General features: G+C 36.1%; 1 long non-coding RNA gene across 1 annotated transcript; it reads left to right on the forward strand.

Annotated features, from left to right (window-relative positions):
- The first annotated feature begins 1,836 nt into the window (after nucleotides 1–1,836).
- On the forward strand, nucleotides 1,837–6,102 carry LOC146761505 (uncharacterized). Its single transcript, XR_014945002.1, has 3 exons — nucleotides 1,837–2,151; nucleotides 2,570–2,677; nucleotides 5,524–6,102. It is a non-coding gene; the product is annotated as an uncharacterized LOC146761505 (long non-coding RNA).
- The last annotated feature ends 4,057 nt before the right edge of the window (nucleotides 6,103–10,159 follow it).

The raw sequence follows: 10,159 nt of genomic DNA on the forward strand, positions 1-10,159 counted from the left end.
TTTTCTTGTTAGTCGTCAGTTGACAATCCTGGACAGAAGTGAAAGGAACATTGGGCCTGCTGTGTTAGTTTTTGAGATGGAAGACAGAATTCAAGCCAGAGGTTAGACTGAAAAGACATATCTTCTGAGAAATGTCTTGAACAAGGAAAAAAGAGTAGTCAAGAGCACCACCTGTTTTTAACGTCCAGAAAGCCAAAACCACAAGAAATAAGCAGAATACAACGATGAAGAGACACAGATGATTGTACTTTATATTTTAAATAGAGAATTTCAGAATTAGGAGGATAAACTCAATATTTGCTTGTATCTGAGGTTAAATATTTGTAGTAACATTTCTTTATCTAATTATGTTTCATTTCCAATTCAAACTGTCTTAGATCTGAATGAAAACAGGCTGAGGAACAGTATTTGAGACAGCTGCAAAGTAAGCAAAAGCATACTTAGTTGGAATTAGGTGTTTAATGAGTTTGCACAGATGCTCTCCTTTACTCAACTGTGCGTTATTTTTGTGTGTGTGTTCATGTGGGCTGGGGAGCATGTTAAAATACATACAACTCAGCTGCTGTCCATCCAGTTTTTGGCATATATTTATAACTTCTGTGTAGATATTTGCACCAATCTGCTAACCAACAGGCATGGTCAACACCTTCACATTAATATCACCTGAATATTCAGTCTGTGTAGACTACTTTAAAAAAAATTATTCAGACTAGCTGAAGACAAAAATCCCCCTTGTTAATTTTATTGGCATTTGACACAGCAGAAGATTTGCACTTTCCTGTATTATTATCTTATTACCAATAAGATGTTTTTATTACCTATTTTAATGAATAGCTTGAGCAAGTCCTCAGAGCTGTCAAACCCCTGTGAAACTCTGTGGAACTGTGACAACTTCTATAGCTGGGATATATTCCTTTCATTCAAGGCTTTTTCTAAATCACAATCTCTCCTTTCATGGAATTAATCTATAATTTTTTGGCATACCATACTCACCTTTATTTAACAATATTCTATGTGAGAGTTGTGGGTGTTATAAGAGTACTTTCAATCTTTCAGTAGAATAACATTTCTCATCATCAGGATTATAATGTTACTTTTATTATTATACTCCTTATGTAGAGGCAAAATGCTGGGAATAAATGGAGAGAAGGATGCTGTGTCAGTACTGCAGTCAGGTCTGTTTAAGTAACTGCATACCTGCAGTTCCTTGTAATCTATCCCAATAGACTTGTGGCAGTGCTTTATGCCTCTTTGGCTGCATGCGTGTGTTTCTTTCTAGTAGAAGCTGGCATGTGTGGGGTGAATGCTGGATGCCCACGCTGTGTCCTGACATGCAGCCAGGGCACTGCCAAAGTTCCCATCCACACTGAGCAGCCAGGGAGCAGTTTCATTTGATGAGACTTCCTCAGAGTAATTAATTACACTCTGGAGAGAATAAGAACAGTGGCCTTTTGATACGGAGAAAAGAGAGAAAAAACATATCAAAAGAATGTTGCTGTCATTTTGATTGTGGAGATTATTTGCAGGATGTTCATTTGTATTTTCTCATCACAGATTGTTTATATACCCACAATTTTTTATTTTTTATTTTTTTAAACTCATTTGCTTTATGTTGTTAGAGTACTGGCCTGATAGAAATTCATTTTCACTTACTCTTGATTTTACTAACTTGTGTACTGTGGCTTCTACTGCTTAAATCCTGCTTATCAAGTGGGATTTTATATACAGTGCCTTTAATGTAATAAATGCCATGTGAACCCAGCAGTGCCCAGAAGCATGGACTCATTCAGCTAGAATGAAGTGAAACGACAGAATTCCCAAGGAAAACTTGAATGAAGGAAAAGGTTTTCTGCTATAGTCAGTTGGCATATTTTAAGATCAGTCTGAAAGCCATTACATTCTTTCTGAGGTGTTCATTTAGCTACACTTAGTGAATAACACTGCATTTATTTTGGCACAAAGCTGCTGAGCAGAGTCAGAAGGCAGTCTGAAGGATTTAAACAGCTTTTGTGCCAGCAGAAGGAGTGCATGGTCTAAGCAAGCACAAAGGAGAAAACAAACACTGAGGAAATGAGCACTTTGTTTCCTTTCTGAACTGCAGGTAAAGGGAGTGAAACAGAGCCTGCAGGAAAATGTACTTTCTTCTTACAGGTACATTTTTTTTGTGTATGGGGCTAGTTTTTGTTTACGAGGTTGCTAAGAATAATTCAAACTTCTGCTTTTATAGTTGGGGTCAAACACTTTGGGAATAAAGGAGAACAGCGAGTGAAAGACTTCAGTTACTCCTATCTGCATAGGAGTGTCTTTTGCAGATACATTTTAAGCAATTCACCTTACAGATCTCTTTCAAACAAGCAACATGGTCCTATATCACATGACCTTGCTACTGGGACATAGATTTCCAAATTGTAGAAATATTTTGGAGTAATATTTGTGTATCTGCAGTATTAAGAACTATTGTTAAAAGTGAACATAAGAAATATGAGGCATAAGAAACATAATAGCCAAGTGATCTACGCAGTCCTTATTGTGTCCATGAAAAGAAATCATTTTATTTTATGTCTTACAGGCTTGATTGAAAGTTGACTGATGTCAGAGTGAAACTATCCATTGATGTAAATGAAAGCTGCTTCCAAATTAGCATCCTTTAGGCTTGAGGTGCAGTTGTAGCCAGCAAGTAAGTAACACTATCTAGAAAACTTCAGCAGACAACTGGAATGCCACATTGGCCTTCTGCCCCATTCCAGTCCCTTTCTAAAGGCAATTGATGAGAGATGCAGAAGATAACAAAAAGAATAGAATTATCATAGAATCATTAAGGTTGGAAAAGAACTCTAAGACGACTTTGTCCAACCATCAACACATTCCCACTATGCCCACTAATCCATGTCCCTCAGTGCCACATCCACATGGTTCTTGAACACCTGCAGGTACAATGACCACCACCCCCCCACCCCCCATCCCTTCCCTGGGCAGTCTGTTCCAATGCCTCACCACTCTTTCTGAGAAGAAAGTTTTCCAAATATCTAAACTGAACCTCCCCTAGTGCAACTGAAGGCCATTACCTCTTTTCCTGGATTGCCACAGACACATTGCAGAAGTATCTAAAAGAATGGAAGACCTTTGTATGTATGACCTGAACATGTGTATTATAGGCTGGCCATGTGTGTAAGTATGAGGTTGCAAGAAATAATACTCAGCACTGCAACTGATATAAACTTTCACCAAGTTATTATAATGTATCTGGCTTCACCTCTGAGGTCCAAGGTGAGGCCAAGAATTTTAACTGAGTGCATTCTGAGAGACAGATAGCCAGCAGTTCAATGGTTCTATTAAAATACCATTGAGCAGCCATAGGGCTCTGGCAAACTATGTCTTTTCCTCTCTTAAATCCATGAAAAATCTACTCCATCTTGCATGTAACAGCTTGAAAGTTGTCATAATGTACCCCTAAGTACACTGAGTCAGCAGAACATCATGTTGTCTGAGCACTGGTAATGAACCAAGAGCCATTTATGGTATGAAAGCCAGACACTGTATGAGTGCAGTGTCAGGACCACAAAATTTGTGCAGCTGAGGTACAATATTAAAGTCAAACTGAGAGGTGAAGGAGAGTTGTGATTTGTAAGGGTCAGGCCAGCAGTATCACTTTGGGAATGGCTGCAAATTTCACTTGGTTTTATTGGCAGCTTTCCTAAGTTTTATTGAAGCCTTTTACAAGATCTGACATACATGACACAGCACTTGCTATAACAGAGCCAAACCAAAGCAGCTGCCCTTAAATACAGGCAAGAGTAAAGATTTGATTTAGTTAGTAGAAGGTCCACAAACCTTTACTCACCCAAGGCGCTGCTGTGTATAAGAACTTAGAAAGGATCGTGCCCATTGCTATATATGTGTTTCATGAGCTTCTCTGTGTTTGTAAGTGGACAAGTTTAACTACTGGCAGTACGCATATGTCTTAACTGCTTAAACATTAAGTAGAGTTACTGTCTCTAAGTAACTGTGTGAAAGAGACTTGTATTGCTGTGGATTTTTTTTACAACCATAGAAAAAGTTGTTTCAGTGAAACCTGTTCTTAGAATGATATTAACTTCAGTCAGTTAAACTTTCTCAATGTATAATTCATCATGAGAAAAAGAAGTGAAATCCTGAAAAGTCAGGTTTGGGATCTGGGGTGGCCATGGGTTCTGTTTTAAGTCAAATCGTCCTGTCAGAAGAGTACAGTGCTCATGGGTCCAATGGAAACAAATAAATAAGAAGGCAGTGATGGCAGCATGTACACGTCTATCATCTGCTGGAGAAAACTGAAGTGCTACTAGGAAACATCCATATTTTTCAAAGTCTTACAAATGTATCAATTTCTATGAAATACACTTCTCTGAGTGACTTTAACTTTGCAGTCCAAACAATCATTTTCTAAGTGCCATTAATAAAGTGAGAAATAATGAAATGATTTCACTCTATAAAAAATAACTTCTAAAAGATCCAGTGGAAAATGTTTGTAAGTTGTCTGCATTGTGTATTGTAAAGAAAAAGTGTTCAAATGTGCCTGAGGGGTCAGAGTGCTAAATGTCCATTAAAACTCATGGAAACTTGGCATCTAGGTTTTATAGGTGGCTTCTGAAAATCCCACACCTCTCATTCTCTATGTTTGTGGAAAAAGTCAAATTTTCTAATGTGAAACATTGTTTGAGAAATCTTATACACTATATAAAGCAGAAGTTCGTATTTATGACTCTGTAGTGACTTTATCTATAAATAGCTGCTTCAAAGAGAATACAGTTCACTGGAGAGTAGTGTTCCGATAGGGCTGTGGTTTTAAAAACAAGGTTACTTAATACAAGAAAGTCATTAAAATTGTTTTTAAAGTTGTCAAAAGCAAATTCTGAAGAAAGCAAGTGGGAAGATCCCCTCTCTAGCAAAAGTAAGTACAGAGAAGATAAGAAAATGGAAAGGAATGCCTTGCAGGAACATTCCTCTGAAGGAAAGTTACGTTGCCCTTAAGACTATCTCAGTATAGCCTCTTTGCAAACTACGATAATAGCAGCCTGACTTACATAAGGATTGCAAAGGCTGAAATACTAACTCCCAGTGATCATTTGCAAATAAGCAGCCTTTGATGCCTTGTGGACTACTGAGTTGGAATTGCTTTGTTTTGAATGGCATTTTAAGTACAGCAAGTGGTTTTCTTTATTGGATCCAAAACATCATTTTTGGGAATACCATATGCTATGAAACATTTTCAGCAGTTGATTATCAAAAAACATCATAAAAGTGAATAAGTTTTGACTTGAGCACAACCTCTGTATGAAGCACTGTGTAGAATAGCATTTTAAAAAATCTTTTATGAAATCTTCCTAAGAAAAAGAAATCATGCCCATTTTTAATATTTTCTGCATGTCTGTGTTGTGTTAGGCCAAATATTTTCTTATAGATTTCTCCTTATATTCTTTCTCTCTTAAAGCTGATCTATTGATATCTGTTCCTAGCCTCATATTTTGTCACTGTTATGTGTTGCAGCAACTTCATTAAGCTCTGCTGACTGACACCACTATCCTGTTGCAAGACTGACCTCACCAATAATGTTATGTTCCCTTCTGCCATCTTATCACTGCTGTATCTTCCAGCATAGGCCACTTTGAAGCTAACTTCTCTCATGAAGCACTTCTGCAGCTTAATTCAGATCACATCCCTCTGGATCACTACACTGAATTTTCCTGATGATTAAGGAGGAGCACATATTCCTTGTTTATAGGCAATGGGTTGAACAACTGAGTTAAAGGCAAAGTTTATCACAGAGAGAGAAAAAGCCAACTAAACAAAAAAAGCAACAAAATTGGGAGAAAGAAATAAAGAGAAGTAGCTGAAAGCTTTCCTATTTATTCTACAATCACCAATTAGTATTTTATAATATGTCAGTTATGATTGCTAATTGGAAAATCAGCAGCATATTCCACACAGATGAAATTAAAGGGGGACAAATAAAGACATATTTTAATCTATCTAAAGATAGTAGAATAAACTGTCTCTCTCTGATTATTAATCAACAACTTGACTAATCCAGTGAGCAGTGTCTTTTACAGGCTTATTTGTAAAATCTTAACCAGAGGGAAAATATTTCCTATAGTTTGCATGTTAATATGGAAACTCACTTGCTTTCTAAACATATGGGCTTAACTAGTGTTACTACTCTATAAGAAATAATCTATGTCACATAGTAAGACACAAATGCTGCCATTTGGTTCCTTTTACTTAGACTTGCTGCTTTTGTTTTATATCATTGTTATCATCCTAGAACTAGTGGTGTGGATAAACAAGGCTTATTCCCAATTACTAATTTTAAACACAGAGGCTAGTCTAAATTAAACTCCTCTCCTGAGTCATTCTCCAAATGAGGCTTTGTTTCTTTGCCACTTTCTCTCTGACTTTTTGCCTAAAGAAGCTGGGAAAAAGATTAGCCCTCGTGAATATTTTCTACTAAAATGATTTTCCTGAAAAATTAAATAGTTGTATCTTAAACAAAAGCAAATGGGACCTTAGTTTTAAAAAGTCTTCAAATAAATTGAAAGGAAAGAAAAGAGGTAATCTCTGAAGATAACTCTCAAGCTAGAATAGAGAAGAGACATCAGACATTTAAACAAGTCATGGAATTAGAGTGTATGCTCCCTGTAAATACAGTTATCACATTTGCTGTCTTAATTTCTATCTCAGTTCCAATTTATTTGTACAACAGTAAGGCTGAAAGAATTTAAAGACATAGTAGCCTTGCAAAGGTTCCAACAAGTTTTGCTACAGATGTGCACATTTGCATCTTCTTTGAAGCTCTTTTCCTTTTTTTTCCCCACAAAGCTCTATAAAACTATGAGCAAAATGTAAATATAAACAATCAAGACAGCAGTTTCCTAAATGTGCGTGCACACTGTTTCCAAACTAGGAGATAAACCATCCAAACATGTTCTGGAATTAGGGCGGTAGTTTTCTGGTCAGCAAGAGATGAATGAGATTGGAAACTTTACTGCATACTAGCTGTTAACTGTATGAAGAAAAGTCAACTTTTCTGTTTTGATTTGAGGATTTCTAAAGATTTATTGGGAAACAAACAGAGTCAACAGTGTGCCCCAGTGGCACAAGTGGTAGGAATGCTGCCTTGCAACACCAGGACCCGGGGTTCGAATCCCCCCTGTGGCGCAAGTGGTAGAAGTGCCGCTCTGCTACACAGAGGCTTGAATCCCGGGAGTTGGACTCGATGAACTCTAAGGTCCCTTCCAACCCGCATGAGACTATTACTATAACAGCATTTTAATAAATAATCTGTATTTTAAAACATTAAAGGCTGGAACATAAATCTGCGTTACAGTGTTTATTTGGTGATCAATTAAACTTTACCTAAAGTTTACAGAGTTAAATGTCTTGAGCTGCATTTGTGTAAAACTTAAGTATGGATTATAATGCAATATTCCATAGATCTATGAAGAGGATGTGCAAATGTTAAATGACAATAAAATGAAGAATGATATAAAGATAAGAATAAATGTCAGACTTTTGATTCTGAAGATTTTTGGAGTTTGAATAAGCAAAATATCACAAGATAGCTTCTCTTGTGACTAATCTGTGGTGTCTATTCTGGTAAATGTCATCTAAACAGCTTAAATATTTAATATTCTTTTCCCTATACATAGCATCATACTAATAGATAATAACAATGATTCAAGCGTACAGCTCACCCAAATCTAATAAAAGGCTCAAAATAAATTGAGATCAAAATATTCAAGCTGTGATTCAGTAAGACCCTTTAAATAAACACATGGGAAAACTATTAGAAACAGAGAGAACTCAGTTTGATAATACATGACATTCCACTTATGGAAAAAAATGCTTTGCTTTATTGCCTAACACAGGAAGCTTTCTGCTACTAGTTAATACCAAAGCACATTCAAAAAACAAAATGTCAAAACATTACTGTTTTTCTCTATGTGAACTACTTAGATACACAGATCCAAGAGACCTCATGAGTGACAGCACTGACTTGGAGGAGAAATATGCCATTTTCAGTTACCATACTTGGAATCAGAGTTGAAAAAATGACATTATCAATAAAACCTGACAGAAGTGCTAAAATAATGTAATAGAATACATTGAATTTTGTTTGTATAACAGAAAGCACTTTCACAAATATTGATTTATTTATGACTGCAATTAATGTATGTAAGAAAAATGAGTAATATTATACTTTCATTGAAAATTAACACATGGAAGTGTCTTGGCTACAATAATTTGGAGACATGCATACTAAGTCTCAGACTCTTCCCTGGGTAAGACACAGCATGTGGGTACAAACCATATTACCTACCGTTAGTAATGTAAAACCATTTGTTTGCTTCCAGTATACACCTTAACTCTGGGTTCTGCAGACTTCAAGAATGAAAAAAAAATAAAAATCATTACTACTTGATTTGCATTTTATGTAACAATTACAGTAATGCAAACAGTTTGCAGTCAGAAAAGTTACACACAAGCAATATGTATGCTTATATTTATTATGCTAAATGTTGAATGTAAGCATATAAAAAGACCTCTTCTGTAGGATATGTTGTGGAACAACATCTCTCAAAAAATGTATGTTGCCCTACGAATAATATCAGAAACACCACTCCATCTAGGCACAAGCTATTTCTGAAGTTGAACAGTGACCATAGGATGAAGAAAGGGAATAGGAGCTATAGTGAGCAGCTGGCAGAGATTAATATCCTCTTCTCAACCCTCAAAGTTGTGAACTTCCTGGGCTGAGTAGGCCAAGGAAGGCAGCACTGGCTTCCCAGCTGAGAATACCTGGCACAGACTCCCAGGGAGAAATCAGCAGTATCAGGAAGGAGAGGAGATTGGGAGTGCAGTTTTTACAGTTGATTTGGGAACTGGCTGTGATTTTAACAGCTCATTTAACTGACCAGGACCAAACTCTGAAGAAAATAATAAAATTCAGAGCAAGCAAGGTTGAAAGCAAGGACCATGAGAAGCAAAACAAACTATCATGTGATGCTGAGATAACATAGAAATTGAGATGAGATCACAAACTTCCTGGAAATGTTTCCAATGAAATTTGAAATTTCTGTTGTCATTGGATTATAACTGATCAAAAGATCTTTGAATTATCTGTTGAATAGGATACATTTAAAATTTTATAACTGTGATTGCAGAAATCAACCTTAATCAAAGAATATTAACTGTTTTACACTGGAATATATGAAGAAAGGGGAGGTATGTTAGAAAGCTGCAGAGGAAAGAAGTCGTGCTAATTCTGAATGTGAATTTCAACACAGTCTGGAAAACAACAAAAATGTGACCCTTTACCAGTTTTTTAATATAAAGTTTTGCAATAAGGTTGAGCATTCAGGAGTGAGCAGCAGTTAAGCCAATAGACAGCAGCAGTAGCTAGTGGAGGCAAATGCATGCATAACTATCACTTTATGTCAGGAGATTTACTTGCTGAGAATTATTATGACTAATGATTTATAAAGAGCAATAATATGAGCTTAATTCTTTGGAATTCAGTTAGAAACAGTTTTATTGTGTTCAGCAAATAAAATTGAAGCACTTTTCAAAGGTATTTTTAGAGAGCATAATTCTCTAATCAAAATGATTTCAATGACCACAGTAATTTTCAGGCATATACATACACTTCTACAGAAATTAGAACAATTTTCTTATGAAGCTCTTATTCTTTTTTTACTTCAAAAAGGACCAGTAGGAAACTACTGGTCTGAGACATTAAAACCCATTTTAGCTAATGAATGGAAATGTCATTCTTAATTAGGCAACTGTTTTTTCAGAAGTCAAAACCAAACTGTAAAAACATAGGATTTAACTCCACTGTTTGAGTACACTAGTGGTATTAAAACCAGACCATAATTTCCCAGCTAATAGCTCTGGTGGAAATAAGACACAAACAGTGAGAAAGACTTGATGATGTTCATTGCTTTAGCACTGAAATGTACTGTTTCAGTGAAGAGATTACTGAAGGTAATGCTTCATTTTTAATTTAAGGTTACCAGGTAAGTGTGCACCTAAGAAAGATGTGACTCAGTTGCAGGAGAGGATATGAAATCTTGTAGAACTTTCAGAACTTGTTGCCTCAATGTTATGATAGAAAGTGTTATGG

This window comes from Coturnix japonica, chromosome 3, assembly GCF_054131305.1.
Source record: "Coturnix japonica strain WE chromosome 3, WE-NBRP24, whole genome shotgun sequence".
Classification (NCBI taxonomy): domain Eukaryota; kingdom Metazoa; phylum Chordata; class Aves; order Galliformes; family Phasianidae; genus Coturnix; species Coturnix japonica.